Source organism: Microplitis mediator, chromosome 5 (genome assembly GCF_029852145.1).
Source record: "Microplitis mediator isolate UGA2020A chromosome 5, iyMicMedi2.1, whole genome shotgun sequence".
Lineage (NCBI taxonomy): Eukaryota > Metazoa > Arthropoda > Insecta > Hymenoptera > Braconidae > Microplitis > Microplitis mediator.
Window position 1 is genome coordinate 10,604,939 of NC_079973.1, and position 24,673 is coordinate 10,629,611.

The 24,673-nt window shown below is 30.9% G+C and overlaps 1 protein-coding gene and 1 long non-coding RNA gene across 6 annotated transcripts in view; one reads left to right on the top strand and one right to left on the bottom strand.

Annotated features, from left to right (window-relative positions):
- Positions 1-24,673, top strand: part of LOC130668593 (homeotic protein ultrabithorax) — a 639,564-nt gene that overhangs the window by 426,497 nt on the left and 188,394 nt on the right. The window lies entirely within an intron of this gene.
- LOC130668598 (uncharacterized) lies at positions 4,540-8,425 on the bottom strand. The gene is made up of 3 exons (XR_008990052.1): positions 8,360-8,425; positions 5,817-5,910; positions 4,540-4,787 (listed from the first exon to the last, which is right to left on the bottom strand). It is a non-coding gene; the product is annotated as an uncharacterized LOC130668598 (long non-coding RNA).

The window sequence follows — 24,673 nt, forward strand, 5'->3', positions numbered from 1 at the left end:
TTGTTAAGTAAGATGACTATACAGCGTATAGCCAGAATAGCGATACGTATACTTAATCTGGCGATATTTTTCTCTCCGTGTGGGAAGAACGTATTAAAGCCGGCGACATGCGGATGACTTGAAAACTTCTAGAACTTTAAGAAGAAACGATCGGTAAGAAATACATATTCGTTAGTTATAATTAAAATATTATGAAATTATATATATGTATATAGAAACCTAGGTAGAAAATTGTCTTAGCCGGACAAGTTTGTAACTTAAAAATAGCTTTATTTTAGCTTAACATCTAAGTCTTGTTTTGTAAGCTTTATTCTAGGTTGTTATTAGAATGTATTCTTTGACAAGTCTTTAAAGTGTAACTAACCTTCAAATATATCTTTCTGTTAGCTTTTTCTCCACGCGTATGATAAGATTTGTTCTAAGCTTAGATTCTAAACTTAGAACTACCTTATCTGCTAACATTACTCTAAGCGTATTGAAAACAGAAGTTTGAGGTTAATTAGGAGCTTGTGTTATTGTTTATAAGTGATAAATGAGTTCAATTTTATTTGCAACATATATAAAGAAAAATATTTACTTAGTAAGTAAGTTTTAATTTTTTAATTTATTGAATCACAAGTTTTTAATGCTCATAATAAAAAAATTTGAATTTTTTAGAACGTCGTTACATTACAAACATAAAACTGATTACGTTATAAATTACTGTTAATACGATGAATGAAAACCATAAAAGAACATTTACTGTTTAATATTTCTAAAATATATATAACACTATACATTTAATGCCCAATATCTGATGTTTGTGTACAGAAAAAAAAGTAATAAAATATTTTTCTCTATAAACATGTTTTCAAATTTAAATTACCAAATCTATTCTAGCTAAGAATAAGATATATTTTTAACCTTATAGTAAGCTGAATTGTCACTGTTTATGCAAGCTAACACTGCAAGGTTTATGTTAGCGAATCAAAGCGTTACCAACTAACCTTGTGTTAACCATAGTTTGTTAGCTAATTTTAGGCTAAAACTGACAAAATTAGCTTAATACAAGCTAATTCCATTGATTACTTTCTACCTGGGAATACATATATTAGGGTGCCTCATTTCAGGGCAACATTTTATTTTTAAGTGCATGTGGAAAAAATCATAGTTCGACATAAAAAAAAATTTTCCGCGCAAGAAAAAAAAATCGGTCTATTGGTTGACCCTGTGGGCCAGCCCCAAAACTTCTCGCTGTTTACGAGCTCTAAAATACTTTTGTTTACCGTTATTTTCGAAAACAAACGTTTTTTACCATTTTTTTTTCCAACGATATCTCTCAAACGAATTGACCGATTGAGACAGTTAAGGTGGCGATCGACGTGTTTTATTAAGTTCTAAAGCTGATCAGATTTTGGAGTTGATTTATCTAGTCGTTTTTGAGAAATTTCAAAAAAAAATAATAATAAAACTTTTGTTTAATTCTTTCGACAACGGTTTCTCTTGAACAAATGAACCGGTTTTGATGGTTGAGGTGGCATTCGACGCAGCTTATAAAGTTTTAGAGCTGGATAGATTTTGGAATCAATCCACCGATCACATTAAAAGTTGTCCAAAAAAAAACATTTTTCAAGAAGTTTTATATTTGGAATATCTCTGAACGAGCTCAACCGATAAAGCTCAATTTTTCACAGCTTTTAGATATTGACTAGCCGCGTCGAATGCCACCTTGATGATCAAAATCGGTTCACCCGTTCAAGAGTTACAGATATTTATATACGTACGTACGTACATACATACATACATACACTCGGACATCATCTTGAAATTAGTCAGAATAGCTTCCTAGAACCTCAAAACGTCAAGATCTCTTAGAAATTCGATTTTTGAAAATCGGACCGAAACAATGACTTCCCGAATTTTTGAAAATTTACAATTTTCTTAGCGGGAAGTTAAAAATTCTATCCCGATTACAGATCTAGCTCATTGAAAATTTCGATTTTCCCATTTAAATAACACAGAAAAAATTCCTACTGTACACATTGGTTTTTATATTGTCCTTGTTGCATCTATTAGCTTAGCTGAAATTTGGAACTCACTGGTCATTTTTATTTCTTCAGAGTAAAATAACGGAAATGTCAAAAGTAATTTCGTTCCTATCAATTTTCATATTAATTGGTCTCTATGCTAGTGCAGCAGCAGAAGGATGTGATGGCGGTTGGGTAAGTAATTGATATAATATAATATAAAAGTGACAACCCGGCTCAAAAATAAAACTTGATCCAGGTTCGCTTCACCTTATTTTTTTTTTTGAAGTTATCGATTCGCCGACGATTTTTCGATAAGATCTCGACTTTTTCGACTTAAATTAAATTTTTTTAAACTTTTTGAACTTTTTTTATCTTAGATTCAACTTATTTGTATTTTTTGATCTAAGTTTGAAATTATTCGTCTTTACTTTAAACACAATAGTTATTCACCTTACTTTTGACTTGCTGAATCGAGTCGGAAAAGGGTGGGAAGTTTGAAAAATTGAGTGTTTATTTTGCAGAATTTCTAATCGAATCCCCACTAAAAAATTATGTACTTTTCAAAAATCAATGAAATTAATTTACTTTTTTTTTAGTGTCACGGTCAGCAAGGTCATGGCTGTTGTGAAGGTAATACGTGCACAGAAAAAACAGATATCTTGAGTCAAGAAAATATTTTTGAAGACAAACGTTTTCGGGAACCAAGTCAAGATTTTCTTGAGCCAAGAGAATTCGTCTTGGTTGGAGAAGATTTCTACTTTATCTGAGAAAATTTAGGTCTCCAAAAAAATTTTCTTGAATCAAGAATATTTACCTTCAGTCGAGAATTTTTTTTTTGTGTGTGTGACTCATGTTGGTTGCAAGGTAAATGCATAACTTTTGACGCCATAAATAAAATAGTGCTTCAACAAAACGTTCAAAAGGGTAAATAGAAACAATTTTGACGTACAATTTGATGGAGACATACAAGATGCGATCAAAATAAGCAGTTTTCTTTTGAATCAAAATTGTAAGGTATAAATTCTACTGTTGGTGTATGTTTTTCGTATCTCATTTTTCGTATGTACGTCTGGAATATCGCACAATTAATAAATAAACACGCAATTAACTTTCCTGAATTTTTTTAACTTTCCGCTAAGAAAACTGGAAATTTTCAAAAAAAAGGTAAGTTATTGGTTTCAGTCCGATTTTCAAAAATGGAGTTTTCAACATTCCGAGTCAAAATTAAACAGGTGATTTGAGCCTCCAAATCCTACATGGGGGTAAGGAGGTTCAAATCATCTTTTTAGAATATGAAGATCCATACATCAAAAAGATGATTTGAACCAAAACGTGGTAACTTTGTCGACTTTTACCAAGTTTAGGTTCAAAACGTCTTTTTAAAAAGGTAAAGTAAGCCACTAGAGCCTAAATTTATGGATCAAGAAAGACTCTCATCGGATCGCGTACAATTGGTAAAGAAACAGACGGGAAAAAGGGGCAGCTAATTAGAAATGGACGCCATGATCGAAGAAAATTTGAAATTTAAATATTCCACAAATAATTTTTTAGTAATTAATGTTTTGTTGTAAGATAACTATAAAGAAATCTAAAATATTAATAATAATAGCTAAAGTTATACGAGTAAACGTTCGAATAGAATAGTACTATTATTCATTCGAAATTCGAATTGAATAATTAGAACTTTTGACTTATTAGTATATGATTAATGATTTATCTTATGTGAACAATAAATACAAACGATGTATTGGAAAACGGAAACTGCCAAAGAATTTGAAAAAAACTGCTGAAAACTAATCTGCTGCCACCGGGATTCGAAACCAAGACCTAACGAATGTGATGCATAACCACTGCCGAACTGCTACTCGGACGCTCACGATTAGGTGGAAATATCTGTATCTACTTAGAACGCAGCTATTATTGTAACTATAATATCAGGTTAAAGAATTGATCTCATTCGAAGTTACAGATTAAAAGTATGGTAGGCCTTGGTGGTATACAGTCGTATTACCACCAAAACTATATACATGTTGTTAGACTAGGTTTATCGGCCAGAAGCAATGAGGATACGCCGGCACAGCATGGGCCTGACGGCCATACGGACATTGTGGCGTCCGCGACAACTATCGCCAATATTACTATTCCAGCAATGGTCGAATCATCTATGCATACAATTTTACAACCTATAAAAATCTTCGATACCATACAACATGGCGTTCACGCCCACACTGCCATAGTGAGATCCGAAAAATATTTCTTATTGTGTACCCAAAGAGAAAAGTATAACGGGCGCAGGCTTAGCGCGAATATGTAGAACCTTGGGCCAATCTTGTAAGTCAGCCTTAGCCCTGGCTTGGTAGAAGTCTGGAATGATAACACTGGGCCAATCCTGGTTGCTAGAACTGGCCTATGCTTCGTTGCCAGACCTACCCCATTCATGCAATAGAAGCATACCACAAACCCTCGTTTTAATCCTATGTATCGAAAATAGCTATTTTTCTTTCAAGGTTAATAAATAAGTACTACAATAAATTAACATAATTTTATTTATTAGTATTGAATAAGACCAATATTACAAAATCCATGAGACGCAGTTTTGTTGTAAGAAACGTCTACTATTTCAAATTTTCAGTATTATTTTGACTGAAACTTTGTAGAACTTTACTTTCCGAGAAAATTAGGTTTACTTTCTTATGGCTGACCATTTGGTACGCAATTACCGTTGGTAAAAGCGCTACAACCGTAACCATTACAGCCACATGGTGAGTCCCAGGAACACTGAAAATAGTCAATTACGATATTAATTTATCATAAAATTAATAGGCATTTATGGTTTTAGAGGCCTCGGTTCTGTAAATGGATTGACTACAGATCCCGTGTAAAAAACATCGTTGAAAAAAGATCGGAAAAGTGTTGACTATTCTAAACTTAAAAACGTAACACAATCACAAACATTTTCTAAACGATTTTTCAACTTCTGATAATACAAAGAAAAAAAAATAGACTTGATACTACAAATTTCCGTTTTTGGCTCATTTGTAAACTTTATTTTACGTTCCATTAAAAAGTGCTCGGTTTCATAATTTTCTTTTTGTGCTAAATCGATTTCGCTCTAAAAATGTACACACAGAAAAAACAGATATCTTGAGTCAAGAAAATATTTTTGAAGACAAACGTTTTCGGGAACCAAGTCAAGATTTTCTTGAGCCAAGAGAATTCGTCTTGGTTGGAGAAGATTTCTACTTTATCTGAGAAAAATTAGGTCTCCAAAAAAATTTTCTTGAATCAAGAATATTTACCTTCAGTCGAGAATTTTTTTTTTTGTGTGCAGGTTTGAAACCGTTCCAAAAAGCTTTGTCGTCATTTTACGTTTTGAAGTTAAAAATAGTCAACACTTCTTCAACCTTTTTCCAACAGTTTTCATCTCACGAGAAACTTTAAAAGTATCCAGAACACTCGTAATATTCACAAACACAAGGATTGCCAGATCTAACAGAACACTATAAATAGGTATTCAGGAAAAGGCTAGAACTTTTTAAAATTAATATTTACTAGCTAGGTATTTTTTTTTTTTCTTTGTTAAGATTAAAATTGTCTAGAACAAAAATCTCGTAACGCGAGCTCATAAATTCAAAATATAGAAAATGATGTTTGTCATTATATTATAAATTATAAGATACCATTTTGAGAAATCGTTAAAAAAAAATTTCTTATCGATTTTATTGAAATATAAATTATAAGTCAGAATTAAAAGTTGATTGTTCCTATCCAATTTTTTTTTACTGCATAGTAATTATTGAGACTTACCCAATTGCCATTACATGATTCGACTGTCCCAACATAGAAGCAGCCAATGAATAAAATTATTGATAATAATAAAGTAACTCGTGACATTTTTTTTCTGGAAAAATTGAATTATTATTCTGATAAAATATAACCACGGAGAAAAAAATCGGTCTATCGGTTAACCCGGCGGGCCAGCCCCAAAACTTCCCGCTGTCTTCGAACTCAATGAGCTCGATAATACTTTTGTATGCCATTGTCTTAAAAAAAACCATTTTTTAGCATTTCTTTCTCTCACGATATCTCGCGAACGAATGAACCGATTTTGTTGGTTGAGGCGGCACTCGACGTGTTTTATCAAGTTCTAAGGCTGGTTAAATTTTGAAATTGATTTATTAAATCGTTTTTGAGAAATTTCAAAAAAACCGAAAAAAAATTTTTTTTGAATTCTTTCGTCAACGGTTTCTCTTGAACAAATGAACCGATTTTGATGGTTGAGGTGACATTCGACGCGGCTTATAAAGTTTTAGACCTGATGAGATTTTGGAATCAATCCATCGAGCAAAATAAAAATTATCCAAATAAAACATTTTATTTTTGAAATATCTCCGAACGCACCCTACCGATTGAGCTCAAATTTTTACAGCTTTTAGATATTGACTAGCCGCGTCGAATGCCACCTTGATGATCAAAATCGGTTCACCCGTTCAAGAGTTACAGATATTTACATACGTACGTACGTACACACATACATACACTCGGACATCATCGTGAAATAAGTCAGGATAGCTTCCTAGAACCTCAAAACGTCAAAATCTGATAGAAATTCGGTTTTTGCAAATCGGACCGAAATCAATAACTTCCCGAATTTTTGAAAATTTTCAATTTTTTTAGCGGGAAGTTAAAAATATAGGAAACTTCACTAAAAAATATGAGTTAGAATTATTAAATTTATATTGTAAACTTAAAACACTATTGAAATTGTGTCATTTTTACTATGTTGAGAATTTAATTTTTATTTATATTTAGTTATTTCCATTATTTGAATATGGATATAAATATAACCTGCATTAGTAAACTTGACTTAATATTTAGTAAGTTTTACTATTCAGTTTAGTAAATTTGACTGAGTTTAGCATGTCAGAATGGAAAAATCCCGAGTCGAAATATTAAAACCCCATCTGAGCCTTGTAGCGCCTGAACCTTTTGATGTGGGTATTTGCCGCCTCGATTTTAAAACCTTTTTCAACCTAACTCGCCTGAAATTCGGGTAAGGCGGAGTGAACTAGGGTTTAGTTTGAAGTTTAAAACTCTGTTTCAACCTAGTACGCCTTAAATAAGGTCGAAAAATAATGAACCGGGGTTTAATTTGAGATTCAAGACTCTACTTCAACCTACACTATAGTCGAACCTGTAAATTTTTGTTTAGGATGAAAAGGGGATTAAAACTTAGAAATTATTTTTCTTATAGTAAGGTAAATTTTTTAAAATATTACAGTGTTTTCAAAATCTTACAATTTCTTTTACTGTATTTTCGTGTGTTTGTACCATTGCATAAACTTAGTAATAAAATAATCAACCAATGAAATATTGATTATTCAATTGTAATTTTCAAAGAAGTAGACATTTAAGAAAAAATATGTTATTAATATTTATACATTTAAAAATGATGAATCAACATATATATATATATATATATATATATTCACGAATATCTTAATCCATTTTTTTCTAAAAATTCATGAATAACATAAAAAAATTATTAATATAATTATACTTATAGATAAAAACAAAGTCAATTGAATAATATCGTAATATTTGGAATTTTTGTAGATACAGATTTTATAAATAATATAAGCATGTTAAAACTATAAATATCATATTAGAAAAATATATATATTTTCATAATAACATATATTTTTATAAGGTAATTTATTAAAGGTATATCTTAAATAAATTGAAAACACACGGAAAAAGTAAAATTCTGCGATACTATTCAATTAATTTTGTTTTAATTTCAAAGTATAATTTTATTTATAATTTTCTTATATTATTTATAAATTTAGTGGAAAAATGTAGATCATGATATTCGTAAATATAGGTCATCAGACGAACTAGGGTCTAACGGGGTTTTAATTAAAACCCTTTCTCAACCTAACTCGCCTGGAAACGAGCATGAAGAGGGCCGAAAGGGAGTTTAAATTTAAAACCTTTTTCAACCTAACTCGCCTGAAAACGAACGTATGTAGGCGCTACTGGAGTGAAATAGGGTTTAATTTCAATGGAGTTCTCTATCTTCTAAAACCCATTTCAACCTGACGCTCAGACTAAAAACTATACTAGGTTGAAACAGGGTTTAATTTTAAAAAAATTTCGACTCGGGAAAGCTATTTTTATGGGTTATAGAGTGTTGCACAGATATGACTTATCCTAGCAAAATTCGTCAATGTTTTATAATAATTTTTCTTTAAAGAACTCTAACAACCAGCGTTAATGAATATCTATTGTTCGAATGACCGTCAATTTTAATAATTTAAAATGTAAAATCAAAAGTTATAATATCTTACCAATAGTGTTCCGTTGAATCTTTAGAACCTTCTGGATACCGATTGGTAAAGAAATAGGTCTTTTTATACTTGCAAAATGTTTCAAGTAGGGGGCCTTCAATGCCAGAAACAATTGTCTGCAGATCACGTGTTTACCATTTTATCATTTTTGGTATACGTCAGAAGCGAACGAGGAAAATTAATAGTGCAGCGATAATAATAATTATAGTTGACCATTGATCTACAATATTCGCTATTACTTTTATCATACAGGTTAATTGCTGGCTAGTTTGACTACTTAACTTTATAAAAAAAAAGTAGTGTAGATAAAAAAAAACAAGTTCAATAATACATTTATAATAAAATAATCACACATTACTTCGCATTAATATTTGAAAAGTACATAAGTACAAAAATGGAATTGAGATAAAAATTTTCGAATATTTAATAGATCAATTTACTCTCTTAAAATAAATCAGTAAAATTTCACTGGTTCAATCAGTAAATATTGCACTCACTGGTTTCAACCAGTGAACTAGAAAAATTAAAAAAAAAATGTAAAAGCGTAAAAAGTTCTGAAAATAAGCGTGAATTTGCGTCGATCGAAGTCATATTATAAAAATATAATTATTATTGTTACGTAAAACTTAGTTGAAATATTGCATGAAGATAACAGGTTATATTTACTTATTATTTTTATGAAATATTTCAAGTAAGCTTTACATGACAATAATAATTATATGACCACCCGCATGAAAAACGTGTATAGGTGAAAAGTATATCTCAAATTATATTTGTATATATAAAATTATACTTCAATATATATTTCTCAATATATTCCCAGGGGAAATGATTTAGATACCCGTATGAAAAAACAATATATGGTTAAAATATATAAAATCATATATGTTTGCAACGAAAAATATATGATATATTATATTGTATATTATAAAAAGTCATATAGAGATTTTCGCCGATTTAAGATAAAATTATATACAGTAGTAAATATATGTCTTCATATATGTTACTTACATGTTTTTATATTAAGCTATATATACATTTACATTTACCTTATAATATATTGTATTGATATATTTCCTTTTATATTTAAAAAATATAAAATTTTTATATGAAATGAAATATATGGTAGCATATAAATCATATTATATATGGCACCATATATTTTCTTTGTTATATTTAAGCATATATTTTATTCGGTGAATGTATATGTATATGGGTATATATATTCGCATCAAGTTAACTACTTTTGAAAATTTTAACTGCAATTTAAAGGGTATATTAAAATTTAGATCTGATTTAATTGGAGTTGGTCATCCGAATAAAAAACTTTTTTTTTCCATACACAATATAAATATGTGTATTATATATGATCAGAATATATTTTTTGTATATGATTGAGATATATATTTTATACATGCTAAACATATACGGACTCATATATGATGAGTATTATATTTTTTAATATAAAAAAAAATATATCAGAAAATGTAGTTAAATTCGCCACATATATTTTCTGATATTTTTACATATATTTTTACATATATTTTTACCGTATATGTTATTTTTATACGGGATATGACCAGATATAATTATATCTGATCAGATAAAATTATATCTGATCAGATAAAATTATATCTTGGCAGATCGATTTATATCTGATCTGACCTAATATTTAGACATGATCAGATCTCATGATATCCCGCCAACCACCGTTTATATCTGGTCAGATCTAATCAGATATAATTAGATCTGCGCTAAATACAATATCAGACATGATTATATCTAGTCAGATCGGCGTATACCTCGTAAGATCTGATCAGATGTAACTATATCTAAACTAAATACAACATTTAACATAATCTGAACTTGTTATATCTGCTGTAAGATAGACAGTAGAGGATAAGGTCCATCAAGGTTACGGAAATCACGGTATCGGAATTCGATTTTCAATTTTTTTTCTTCTCAATTTTTCAAACTCTGAGGTCCGATTGTTTAAGAAACACTGTACATTTGGCCCTTTTTGCCCCCTCCCCCCCTTCCCTACGTAAGTGCACTATAATAATGTGAAAAAATAAATAAATCTGTTTACGTGTGGACGAACGAAGGATGGTAGCGTTTCATGTGTTCAATTTAATGCATTCAAGAGATTGGTGCAACTTATTTAATAGATTTATCATCTAACCCCTCTCTTTTTTAATAACAGGGTTGAAACATCATTAACGCTCACGTCTTAAGATAACATCAAACTTGTGCGTGAAACTTTGTTGCAACGCAGAGTATTTAATCTTGACACCTTTTACCAATTTTTGACCAACAGTATATTTCACACAATGTAAATATATTTAATAAAATTTAAAAGTATTAAAGTAAAAAGTATTAAATTGACTATCAACGATTCAAGTAAATACGCAATTTGCTACAAAGTATACATTTCTTATTAATTAACACTTTAAAAGATGACTTATCATCACTTTTAAGATAAAATGCACACCTCAAGCGCGATAACGTTGGTAAGCTCTACTCTACAAGATTAAATACATAAGATTTTCTTATCTTCGATTATCTCTACCCGTTTTATATTGCACCCGTATCGTATAAAAAGTGCACTAATATTAAGAGGACACTCTAATTAACAAAGCTAACATTGTGTCGGATCTTTCAATTTAGATTATCGTTCTCTTCATCAACTGAAACCAATATGGAAGGTACTGAAGTACAGCCAGAATACTTGGTGATCTCTCTAGTTTAATTATTCATAGGACGCGGGTAAAAAAAAAAACAAATTTTCTCTCGGCCGAAAAGTGGCCGGCAAAAGGCCCAGATATTGAACACAAGACCGAAAACTATGTAGGCCGAAATTACAGGGTAAGAAATATTTTGCGGATATCACTATGCCAGTATTGGCTCGAACGCCATACTGTATGGTATCGGTTTTTATAGGTTATAAAATTGTATGCATAGATGATTCAACCATCGCGGGAATTGTAATATTGGTGATAGTTGTCGCGGCCGCCGCAATGTCAGTTTGGCCTTCAGACCCACACTGCGTTGCCGTATCCACATTGCTTCTGGCCGATAAACCTAGTCTAACGACATCTATATAGTTTTGGTGGTCATACAATAGTATACATTGATTGACACGCCAGAAATTATGGCGGGAAAAACTAGTAGCATTGTGCCCTCGGCATAGTAGTACGAGTCTCAGGGCCATGCTGTTTCGCCGTGCCTGCTGTGCATACGTGTGAGCAATGCAATAGCTCCAGTACTATAGTATATATTAGACTGATTCAAAAAAATCGACTAATTTTTTTTTCTTCATTATATCGAAAATATTGTTGGAAATGACGAAAAAAAAATACTGTGAAAGTTTGAGCTCTTAATATTAATATAAACAACTGCCGCATCGCGATTTTCTATTTCCCGTTTAAATAACATGGGAAAATTTATTTTTTAAGCTTTCGAATTTTGTAGCTCTCGGTGGGACCAATACTTTGAATGTTCAAGACATTCATATGGGAAATTTGACGCTCTACAAAAAAGGTCTCTTATAATTTTTCGATATTTTTATTTCTTCAAAAGTAATTCGAAGTTAAAATTAGATTGACGATAAATTTTTACATTTTTTAAATTTTTTGACGCAACCATCAACTTTATCCGAAAATTGTAGAGGACATTTTTTGTAGAGCATTTTATTTCCTACAACTTATCTCAGAGAAAATTTTCGATATTTCACTTAAGTCGTATGTTATTTGCAATTAACTGAAAATTTTCTTAAATAATCTAAATTTTGTTGCTTAAAATTAATTATAATAAATTTTCAGTTAATTGCGAATAACTCACGACTTATGAGAAATATCGAATATTTTCTCCGAGATAAGTTGTAGGAAATAAAATTCTCTACAAAAAATGTCCTCTAAAATTTTTGGATAAAGTTGATGGTTGCGTCAAAAAATTTAAAAAATGTAAAAATTTATCGTCAATCTAACTTTAACTTCGAATTACTTTGGAAGAAATAAAAATATCGAAAAATTATGAGAGTCCTTTCTTGTAGAGCGTCAAATTTTCCATAAGAATATGTCTTGAACATTTAAAAGTATCGGTCCCACCGTGAGCTACAAAATTCCAAAGCTTAAAAAATAAATTTTCCCATGTTATTTAAACGGGAAACAGAAAATTGCGATGCGGCAGTTGTTAATATTAATATTAAGAGCTCAAACTTTCACAGTATTTTTTTTTCGTCATGTCCAACAATATTTTCGATATAATAAAGAAAAAAAAAATTAGTCGATTTTTTTGAATCAGTCTAGTATATATATATTTTTCTCAATTTATCTATAAATTGTCTTATTGAGAGGTTTGCATGTTTAGGTTTCCACTATATTTAAATGGTGTATTACCGTACGATGGACGGTATGGCTCAATAAGTTATAGGGGAGGGTGGGGCAGAGCGGCCCCCATGGGGCAGAGCGGCCCCCCTGAAATTTTGACCAAAAAAAAAATTTTTTTTTTTTCGACTAATTACTATAAATCCGATATGTTTGCGCACTTTTAGCCCTACGCATGACATTTGGGGCAAAATGGACAAGCCCAAAATTTTGAAAAAGTGATTTTTTCATATTTTTATCGTCAAATTAAAAAAAAATTGTTATAATTCCACATTTCTAGCTCTACGCATAACACCTGGGGCAAAATGGACCAGCCGAAACTTCCGAAAAAATTATTTTTTCATATTTTTCGGCCGTTTCTCGGTGTAAGAGGCAAATTTGGTCACTAAAAATTTATAAAAATTAAATTTTTTTTTTTAGTTGATAAATTTTTGAAATAAAGGAAAATTATAGAATTGATTTTTTTTTTTATTAAATAACAATTAGTAATTAAGGTAATCGAGAGTGAACGATTTTTTACGCTTTAAAAAATTTTTTTCGAATAATATAAAACCAAAAATAGTTGTCAAGAGAAAGAAATACACTCTTAATGATGAAAACAATTTAAAAAAAAAAAAAAACGAAAAAAAAATTTTTTTTATCACTTTTTGAAGGGGGGCCGCTCTGCCCCACAAAAAAAAAAAAAAAATTTTCAGAATTTTGGCAAAATGTCCATAAATTTGTTCGAAATAGGACAAAAGTAAAGTGATCTTATGGTTGAAAGCCACAAAAAATAATAATTGGCTTAGGGGGGCCGCTCTGCCCCACCCTCCCCTAGATCAAATTGAACGGAATATAGTATAGGGCCAGATAGCTCAACTGGTAGAGCACTCGGCGCGATACCGAATTGGTCTGGGTTCGATTCCCAGTTCGGGATATCTATATTTTTCTCAATTTATCTATAAATTGTCTTATTGAGAAGGTTATTTGCATGTTTAGGTTTCCACTATATAAAAATGGTGTATTACCGTACGAAGGACGGTGTGGCTCAATAAGTTATAGATCAAATTGAACGGAATCTCCACTAATTAAAAAGACTATATATATATATATATATATATATATATATATATATATATATATATATATATATATATATATATACAGTATAGTAAATAATGCCATACTTCTGGGACTCGTTACAATACTGTCTTGGAATATTTCACATACTATTTTAGTATCTGTCTTGAGACCATACCAGCATGGTGTTGATCGCCATGCACTTCTTACCGTGTAGGCGGAAAGCTCGAAAATTTCCTGTTCTATGTTCAATTGCTCGAAAATTTTCTAAGTTCTACACAAACTTCAGGCAAATTTTCAGCCTGTTTATAAAAATTATCAAAATTTCAACCAGCTTTCGGCTTTTCCCAATAGAATTCTAGGCTTCGGCTTGATTTAAACCAAATTTGGGCCTCTTTAAATAAAATTCTTCGGTTTCGGTGTGATTTCAGCCAGACGTAGCCTTTTCGGCCAAATATTTTTGGCTGGGAAGTTCCAGTATACAATAGAATACTTGGAACTATTCCAGCCAAAGAATTCAAGCAGCCTGAACATTTTTGTGGCTACAATAATCCGGAAAGGAAATCTCTTACAACCGGATAATTAATTACTAATTCCACACTCGTGTTGTAAATTGAAAAAAGTCTAGTATCGGTAACAGTATTCGTTATAAAAATCGACTTTTGTTTTTCATCAAAAAAGTATTTTACATCAACCTAGTCATTTGGAAACATATTCTCGTGACTACTATCCGTAGACGTTTTCAAATTTTTAGCAATTTGCACATTCACACACACGCACACCCATGGGACGAATGATGGATATTAGTGATTTGCTTTTTCAATTTAAACCACTCAAGAGATTGGTGCTGTGCTCTTTTTTGTTTAATTACTTCCCCCCCCCACTTTTTTTAATAACAAGGTTGAAGCATCATTAAAGCTCACGCTTTGGAATATCATTAAACTTCAGCGTGAAACTTTGTTGCAAAATGTAAAATAATTAATCTTGACAAGTTTAATATATTTCTGAATAACGTATGTTAAAATGGAAATATGTTTTTTTTTAAATTCAAAAGTGTTGAAGATGGACTATCATTTCAAATAATCACGCAATTAGTTACAAAGTATAAATTGCTTATTAATTAATGTCCAACAAGAAATTATGTGTTGCATCTTTAAGATAAATTGCACACCTCAAACGCAATATAGTGTGGGGCTAGCCCTACTCCCTTAAGATTAAATAAGTAAGATTTTCTTATCTTTAATCATCTCCACCCATTTTATATTGTAGCTTTACTATATCATAAAAAGTATACTAATATCGAGAGGACACTGCCAGAAACTCAATAAATCCACCGTTGATTTTTTAATACCTTCAAAGTTTTCTAGAATAAAATCCTATTAATCCGAGTCAAAATCTAAGGCATACTTTGAACCTGAATGAGCATTGAAAATCTACATTAGACGTGTTAGGACATAATTATTGTAAGACTTGAAATAAACCAACTTAAACTTACAAAGGCATGAATAGGCCTTTTCATTTTCTGTGCGCATGTCTCAATATCCACCATATTTTTTGGACTGATTATACGGTGACCGACCTACCCGTGTAAAAAAAATTCGTTCCAAAAAGATTCCAAAAAGGTTCCGAATGTGGAACTTCTAAACATGAGACAGATTAGAACTTCGAATGGAACTTTTTTGGAACGTTAATAACTTTGATGGTAAAAAAAAAGTTTCTATGAGCAAATTTAGAGTCAAAATAGGACGTTTTTGAAATTTTTTTGGAATTTTATATGGACATTCCAAAAAAGTTCCAGAATCACCACTTTTGACTTTTTTATGGACTTAAAAAGGCATTCCAAAACATTCCAAAATCATTACTTTCGCATCTTTTGTAGACTGAAGACGTTCCAGAAACATGCCAAAATGGTTCAAAAATTACTACTTTTGAATTTTTTATAGAACAAAAAAAAACGTCCATAAAAAATTCCAAAAAAGTTCCAAGAACGTCCTTTTTTGATTCTAAATTTTCTCATAAAAACTTTTTTTTTACCTTCAAAATTACTAACGTTCCAGAAAAGTTCCATTCGATGTTCTGATCTATCTCATTTTTAGAAGTTCCACATGCGGAACTTTTTTGGAACGAATTTTTTTTACACGGTTCAATTTGAACTTTCGCAATTTGAACTTTGGTAAATTTGAACTTTGGTAATTTGAACTTTTATGAACTACGAAAAAATATGAAAAAATTATGAAAAAAAAATTATTTTTGATGAAAAAAATACTTAATTATTCAAAGTTCAAATTTATCAGAGTTCAAATCGCCAAAGTTCAAATTTACAAAAGTTCAAATTGCCAAAGTTCAAAGTGTAAAAGTTCAAATTTTCGAAGTTCATTAGGTATGGAACCGATTATACGTCTATGAGCAGTGTATGTGTATGTGTGCTCGGCAATTTGTATAAAAAGTGTTCGAAATTTTTTAATTGCCGCCTTTAAAAACATGGTGGATGCGCTTGCGCTGAACTTGCCGTTAAAAGACCTATTAGAACTACAAAGACATATATCGTGAAACAAACAAACTCAGAATTTTTCCAATTGACCCTCTAATAGTCCCAAGCCGCCTGTGGGCCCAATTCTCCCATGGGTGTCCGAAAGAGTGGGGGAACTTGGATGAAGCAACGAATAACGCAATAGGGTAAGTTGCTTATAACGGGAATGTTAACAACGAGCTTGGGCTGTTAATAGAAAAAATTAATTCACAATTTTCACATCCCATTACTGCTTGTTTCGTAATCACTTGCAAATAAATTTTCTGTTTTATGAATAGCTAATGTATTTTAGACGATACCTGACAAATATTTTGTGACCTGGTTTATGCTATGAAGGTAAACTATTCCTGCTGTGCACAGTACTATTGTATAGAGCTTAGACAAGAAACCCAAAAAATTAGTCACGGCTATAATGAAGTGTTAACAGCAAGTATTTGCATAGGTATTTACAAAAATCATCCGGAAAATTTTCATCGAATAGTACCACCAGCACCAATTGTGTATGTAAATACCCTAGTGATCATGGGTGTCATTGAAGTGAATGAAAATAGTCATTAACAGAACCGACTTTCTGGCATCTCATTATCTATGAGGTGTAAAGGTAAATGAGTGTTAACTGAATGAACCAGAAAAATAATAATTACGGTTCTTCCTACCTGATGTACTTAAGAAGGGTTGTCACTTAAAGACGTTTGGTATATAATGACTTATGGTCATCATTCATACTAAAGAAGTCGTAACTTATTCATTTAATAGATTTATTGACCCTGAAAGTGGTGTCCCCTTAAGGCCGTAAGTAGAAAAGTATACAAATAGTGCAATTTATATGAATCATTATGTAAATTTATGTGTTAATAAGCTTTAATAAGTATTAATAAGTAGTGCAATTTCATAGCCGTTCACGTTCCTCAATCACTAATAAGTAAACGTATACTTGGTTTCTACCCGTGTGAAAAAGATTCGTTCCAAAAAGATTCCGAAAAAATTCCGCATGTGGAACCTACAAAAATGAGACAGATTAGAACTTCGAATGGAACTTCTTTGGAACATTAGTTATTTTGATGGCAAAAAAAAGTTTTTATAAAAAAATTTAGAGTAAAAAAAAGACGTTCTTGGAACTTTTTTGGAATTTTTTATGGCCGTTTTTTTTTTTGTTCTATAAAAAATTCAAAAGAAGTGATTTTTGAACTATTTTTGCATGTTTCTAGAACGTTTTTAGTCTACAAAAGATGCAAAAGTAGTGATTTTGAAAGATTTTGGAATGCCTTTTTTAGTCGATAAAAAAGTCAAATGTGGTGGAACTTTTTTGAAATGTCTATATAAAATTCCAAAAACGTCCTTTTTGACTCTAAATTCGCTCATAAAAACTTTTTTTTTACCATCAAAATTACTAAAGTTCCAAAAAAGTTCTATTCGAAGTTCTAATCTGTCTCATGTTTAGAAGTTCCACATGCGGAACTTTTTTGGAATCTTTTTGGAACGAATTTTTTTTACTCGGGTAAATTCATCTAATGTTTCTGAAGATGTAATTTTGAAGAGTAATGAATTCCAAAAATTGCATCCCGTTACTATGAATGATTTTTGACACGTCGTTGTGTATGCAAATGGCACTTGTAGTGTATCATTCCGATCATAGTTACGACGCGATGCAATGTTATGTCTTAATATAAGCTCCTCACTAAAAAGACCTGGTTTCATTAAACAAAGTGTTTTAAAAAATCCGCATGCAATAAGCTGAAGTCATTGGTTTTTGACCGAGATGACGTCAGTGATCAGATATATGTCTGTATCTTCCAACGCGCATGACAAATCGCCCACAATTATTTAATGATACTAACAATGATCTTTCATTATCATATGTTAGATTAGTGAATACGCAACTACAATAATCGAAAGTCGGCAATACAAGTCCAACCACAAGCTTACGTTTAAGTGCAATACTCAAATTCGAATCATTCATACGTAATCTACTCAAATACACTTGGAATTAAGGAGATTTATTGAACGAAAGCTTGTTTGAGCAGTATTAGTATACATTTATCTTTTCTTTTCGCAATAAATTTGAATACGACTAATACGGAAGAAGTGAAAGAATAAAAATAAAATTATTTTTATTTGGTCAGTAATCCGGTTGCTGGAATACCAAAAGGCTTCACGGCCACTCGACATAAATATACGCTGTGGTTCATAAGTAACTGAAGATAAGATAGTCATAATTTAAGGAAACGTTATTAATGATTCAACTCAGGGAAGGCATAAACGCACCACGCACGTCTGCTTGTCTTTATTTTTACATGTACTTATATATCACTCTCTCTTCTTTCTGAATTTGGAAACAAAATAACGATACAATAAGTGTTGCTCCTGTGTGCTCGTATGTATGTTTACATTTATAAATATATATTGCGAATAGAAAGTACGAAATTTAGTGATGATAGTCGACTTAACATTCATCGTTCAATTAAAATATTCTATTAAGATAAGATTCGCGTCTTTACTGACTGATAACATATTATACGCATTCCACTTTTCTTGTGCCGTGTAGATTTAAATTTATGAATTGAACTAATGACTACATCGAGATTTATGGACATGTATCGTGATAGGAGGACACTATTAGTTTCTAAAGTAATGTCGGGATGGTCAGTTATACAAGCGTGAACATTCGAAAGCTTTTCTTAATATACTAATAGCCGCAACGTTTCCTTCACCTTCATTGTTTATGAAGCTGTAGCGTAATATCGAATATTAGTTTCGAATAACGAGTGTTGCGTGACTCACTGCGTGGGTGCTTATTTTTTATGGATGATATTTACCTAAGTAACAGTAATGATCATCAAATAGTCTGCGTAACTAAATATTGACACGTAAAAAATGATGTAGTTAAATTTACCACACTAACTAGTAATAATTGAACTATTCTTTGTGGTCATCGTATTGATAAATTTAGTAGCATGAATGACCCCAAGTCAAAGACCGAATTCCAGTTCGAACCTCGGAATACTACGTGAGGTGTTTGAGGGACAAGTTGGACTCAATATTGTATTTATGGCCGATTTTACATAATTGAGGCCTAAAAAGGTTAATAAAATTTTGCGTGGGTCTCAAAATTTTCATAATATATAAAAATTTACTGTTCTAGGTTTAGGTCAAGCTTTTACAATGATTATGTCCTAAAAAATCTATAGACATTATGATGTAGGTTTTCGATACTCACTTAGGTTCAAAGTATGTCTTAGAATGCGACTCGGGTTAGTAATTCTTTTATCTGCGTTTATACCTAAGTCAAAAAACAAATTCTAGTTTAGTCCTCAAAAGCCTCAATTCCTTTGATGTTCTATTTGCCGCTCAGAAAGTAGCTCTACTTTAGTACTTCAAATCCTCAATGAGAACTATGAGGTCTAAATGCGAATAATTTATCGATTTTAAATTATAAGTATAAGGCCTCAACATCCTCAACGAATGAAAAGTTATACTTCGGATTTTGAAAATTTTAGATAGAAAAGGGAGGGGAGAGAATACGTCGAATGAGACTTTTGAGGTTCAAATGCGGATCAAATTATTCCATTATGTTTTGAGTATTTTAAGGCTCTATTCCAGATTATGTTACTCCAGTTTAGTCCTCAAAGTGGTAAAAGGGGTCGTAACTACTACTTTGAGGACTAAACTAGGATAACTTTCTATACTGTTCCCGAATCAAAAATGATTTCGGATTTTGGCCTCAACAGTGGAATTTGGACTCATTTAGGTCTCATTCGGCAGTTTTTATCGGATGCCTCAATTAAGCCTCAACAGCTTTACTAATAGGTTAAGTCTCATTTTGGCCTCAATGTAAATATCATTATATGAGGCCAAAATCCGTTCATAATTGGGATATAAAAAGAATACTTTAGTTTCATTTATTATTGAGGACAAAATGTTTCAAAATTAGGACTTAGAAAAAATCATGTTTCATTTTTTTAATAAAAATGAACTTGATCACAATTTAGAACTTAGTAAAATTTTATGTTGTTATATGTTTTAATTAAATTTATATATCTTGAAAGTTATGTGTGTTTGATCTTAAAGTATTTTCTATAAAGAATTATCAAATAACATAAAATTTAAAACACTAAAATTTTGAAACGAATTCGGGAAAAACTTAATTGATATTTTATTACAACCATTTAGGGAGTGAATATATTTTATTTGTTGTTCCCAATTGTCAATCTTAAAATTCTAAATTGATCTTCATAAATCTCATTGAGAACTTTGAGACTTAAATCCGAATTTATTTTTTGCCCCGGAAAAATTCTTGTAAGTTTTATTTATTTTTTAAATATTTCCCATTTGTTTGGGCAATAGGTTTTGGAAACGAATTTTTCGTAAGAAATTAGAAAATTAAAAGCATGTTGTAAAAATGAGAAAACTTAATTTCACGGTAATTATGAGTTATTAAATTGAACGGTGATTTTTTTGTTGATGCGTTCGTTTATTCATAATTGGTGGATATTTATCCTCAACTCGAGCTACTTTTTGCAATCCTCAACCTATATTCCGATTACTCACACGTACTCGGCAGTCTTGGTATAAAAAAATAATTAGACCATAAAAACTGGCGGCAGAGATAATTGAAAATTATGGAATGACGTGGAAAATGAGAGCGAGGAGAGGTGTGCACCAGCCACCATCTCAGCCGTCGGCTGATTTCATTTTCTGTCTTCCTCTTCTTACTTTTATATAAATAGTTTCGTGTACGTGGTACGCTTCTCGCATATGAATTTATTAATTTTATCTCGAAAATACATGAATTCTTTTAATGCAATGATAAATTTTAAAAATTTAAGAGCTAGAGTAAATAATGTTTCATTTCGTAATATAAATTATTGTGGACATACGTTTTCCAAGAAACACACAATGAAACATTTTTATCTGTATCATAATATAATTTTCATATATACTATAATTAAAAGATGATTCTTAGATATTTGGACAATAAAAAGACAGATGATCCACTATAACAAATGTACAATGATCGATGAACCGATGACCGCTGATACAACTAACCCCTACTACACGGAGAAATTATTCTTATTTAAAATGTTATGGTGTGCACTGAAAAAGATAATCGCTAGCTGCAAGCGATTATTTCGTTAGCAGTTAGCGTTTTTTTCGTCAGCAGGCAGCGATTTTTTTCGCTAGCTGCTAACGATTTTTTTGCTAGTAGCTAGCATGGTGTACTTTTAAGTCGGTGTGAGTTTTATCTTCCACACCGTTCGGTGTTATTAGCTCAAAGCTCATACATCGTCCGATCATAAGATCTGTATATTAGTTGAAAATTACTCCATTACTGTTTTGATTATTAAAATGAATATATATATATATATATATATATATATATATATATATATATATATATATATATATATATATATATATATATATATATATATATATATTAAACACGCACACTGACTCAAAAGGACACCGTGCTAGTTACTAGCGAAAAAACCGCTAACTGCTAGCGAAATAATCGCTTGCAGCTAACGATTTTTAATCGCTAGCAGCTAGCGATTATTTTTTTTAGTGTGATAGTAGAGCCGGACCATGTTGGCCATCTGCAGAAACTGAAATGAACCCATGCGAAAAATCCCCAGTGAAAGAATATTATTTCGTCTTCTGGACTCGAACCTATACGTACTTCAAGTCGCATCGATTATACAAAATTTGTGCTTTAACACGCAAATAACACACGGGAAATAGGAATGATTCACTTGGTGCATGAGTATGATAATAGTGTCTACTATATAACTACAAGGCGGAAGAAACGCATAATAATATAGGCCTATAGCTTATATGGCGATCACAGCAATTTCATTGTCCTCGCGGTTTAACAATTTATCGGCTATTACGGGAAGGTAAGAGATTCTGCCGATGATCCACACATCCAAGACATAGCCAATGATTCTATTTATCATTCATTACTAATTCTCGCTTTTCAATTCGTACTAATTATTGTTATTTTCTGTTTTTGACTGCCTTTTCAAATTGTTCAAAACAGTAGAAAATAAAAAACTATTGCCTGTACTAACTTCCTGCTGTAAGTTATACTGCTGTGTATCAGAAAAGTTTTATTTTGTGACTGTGTAAGTTCAAAATTATTCATAATACGTCCGTAATTTTAATCATTTTTGAAACTCATAAAATATGGTCTCTTTGTGTTTCAAAATATGCAACGACAATTAGTCTTCACATGTTTTTTTATGTAAAAGATGTTTTTGTTCTATTGGACTCCAGAATGTAACCTATAAAAAAAAAGTAGTAACTGGTCAAATTTTGACTGTACTTAATACATTTTATTTAAACTAGGTTATAATGCACACGAATGTGTGCCGGTAATTTATTGCTGCATATAAATTTTTATGTATATTTTCGTGTACATATATCGTGATGTTATCAAAGGCAATAGCCGTTCCAAAAAATTGCTTTATACACTTCTTATTATTATTTTTTTTTTTTTTGAAGGAGTAGTAAAAATAACAATTGTCAAAACTTAACCTATTCTGAACTACGCGAATCAAAAATCGCCATTAACCCACACGATACAGGTCACGCAAGTTTTTTTTTAACATCAGAATCTAAATTTCGATGGCCATGAGAGATTATTTTCTGTGAGAAAGGTAAAAGATGGGTCTCGAGAGTTTCAGCGAAAGAATTTCACTCTCATGAAGTGCAGGCGGAGTTGAAAAAGGTGTATAAGTACTCTAGCCGAAATTTGAGAACACTCCCCTTTTACTTTTTTTTTATACCTGCCTTCTTTAGTTCCCTATCCTAAAGGGATCGCCCACTGTTCAAAAAAAGTTTATGGCAGATAGATGATTATAAAAAGAATCGAACAATACTTTAAGTCAGTTTCGCCCAGCATTTAATGAAGACATTTTTCATAGACTTTTTTTTTATTATAAAGGCATTATTTTAAAGGCTGCATGCAGGGTTTTCCTAGTATTAATAAATTGTAGTATACAATCATTTTTTATGATTTAGATTTTTATTAGTAAGGGCCTAGTCTTCAGCGCTTTCCAGCTGGTGTGATTATTCTCTTGAAAAATTAGTTTAAATTAAAAAATAAACACAGAATTTATAAGAAATAATTTTCAAGAGTATTCGTTAGTCTTAAAAATTTATACTATTGATTATCAGGCAAAAGACCCATTGTTTACTCAGTTTTCATTGGGGTCAGATTAAACCACTCAATTCAGAAAAAGCAATTTGAGCCTGAGTAAAATCACTGAAGAGACTTTTGAAGATTATTAAATTACCGACATAATGCTGCAAACGGCGATCCGATAACTTGAAATGCGGCTGAAGTATAGAGAATTGAAAAAAAAATCATATTTTTCCTATGTACACTGTAAATAATCACTGCGGTAAGTCCAAGCGGTGTAGGTGTTAAAATCGGCGGTGTTAAATTTCAACACCGAAAGCGGTGTGAAAATAACGCAGCCGCCGGTGTAAATATTCTGTACCGGTATTAAAAAAAAATCCCTGGTGTTATAACGCCGCCACCGGTGTAGATATTCTTTACTGGTGTTGAAATATTTTACTTTGTGAATATTTTTACTGACTCGATCACTATACTTGTTAATAAATGATATTTTTTATTAATTTTCATAAAGAACTGATTTTTTTTGTGTTTTATAATCTGAAAAGTTAATACTCCAAGCGGACGCAGTTTACCCCGCTGTTACACCGGTATTTTAAGACCGCCGAATAACACCTACACCGGTGTGATTTCATTTTAACACTGGGTGGAGTTAAAATGAGTCTATTTTTAAAACCGCTCATTTTACAGTGTATACATAATATATCTCTTATTAATTTTAAGATTTTAGTTCTGAACTTTAATAATTAAATCTTCATCAATATTGAAAATCACCATGAAATTTAATAATATTGGATCTGAATTTTACGAAAAAAGTGATAAAATTTGATAAATTTTTTATCAATTTTAAAATTTTGGTTCTAAATTTTAACATTTGAATACATATTAATTTTAAGAATAATTAAAAAATTTAATATTATCGACTCTAAATTTTAAGAAATAACACTATTAAATTTAATACTTCTATTTGATTTTTAATATTTTTTGTTAAAAATTTCACAAAAGTGTACGTATTAATATTTTGAATAATGTTCTTAATTTTACAAATACTCATCTGAATATTCAGAAAAATTATATTAATTTTCATACTCAAATTGATCTTAAATTTAATATGTTATTCGGTATGAATTTTCATAATTTTACTAAGTTTTCTGAAATATTTCATTCTAAAATTTCAAAATTACAGATTCTTAAATTTC